Below are 816 nucleotides of genomic sequence, written 5' to 3' on the forward strand. Positions count from 1 at the left end.
AATTGATAAATTGGCTCCTATAAGGGAACTTTTTGAAGTTCTAGTACAACATTTTCAAAATAATTTTATTCCGAGTGAATATTTAACATTAGATGAACAATTAATTGCTTTCCGCGGTAGATGTTCGTTCAGACAATACATTCCAAATAAACCTGCCCGTTACGGAATAAAAATATTCGCTCTTGTAGACGTAAAATATGCATATACATTTAATTTGGAGGTTTATGCCGGACAACAACCAAATGGTCCTTATAAAATGAATAATAGTGCGGAAAGTGTTGTCAAAGGAATGGTTCAGCCAGTGGAAGGTACTAAAAGGAACATAACCATGGATAACTGGTTCACTTCACTTCAGGTGGTAAAATATTTACTAACTGAAAAACAATTGACAGTAGTGGGGACTTTAAGAAAAAATAAAACATGTATTCCAAAAGAATTTTCAATTTCAAAAAATAGGGAAATAAATTCGTCATTATTTGGTTTCCAAAAAGATTGCACAATCACTTCATATGTCCCGAAAAAAAATAAAGTAGTTATACTGCTATCTACTATGCATGATGATGCTTCTATCGATCAAGACACAGGAGATCAACAAAAACCAGAGATGATTACATTTTACAACCAAACTAAATATGGCGTTGATAGATTAGACCAAATGTGTAGTCTATATGACGTTTCAAGAAATTCTCGTCGTTTGCCGCTTGGCGCTTACCATATTTTTTAACCTAATCAATATATCATGTATAAATGCTTTAAATGTGTATAAATTTAACAATATCAACAATGAACAATGAACAATGATAATTTCTGACTTAA

At 31.6% G+C, this 816-nt stretch overlaps 1 pseudogene; it reads left to right on the forward strand.

Moving 5' to 3' along the window:
• Positions 1 to 289: 289 nt before the first annotated feature.
• LOC100569236 overlaps positions 290 to 816 on the forward strand; it is an 826-nt pseudogene continuing 299 nt past the window's right edge.

This window comes from Acyrthosiphon pisum, unplaced genomic scaffold (assembly GCF_005508785.2).
Source record: "Acyrthosiphon pisum isolate AL4f unplaced genomic scaffold, pea_aphid_22Mar2018_4r6ur Scaffold_20799;HRSCAF=22169, whole genome shotgun sequence".
Lineage (NCBI taxonomy): Eukaryota > Metazoa > Arthropoda > Insecta > Hemiptera > Aphididae > Acyrthosiphon > Acyrthosiphon pisum.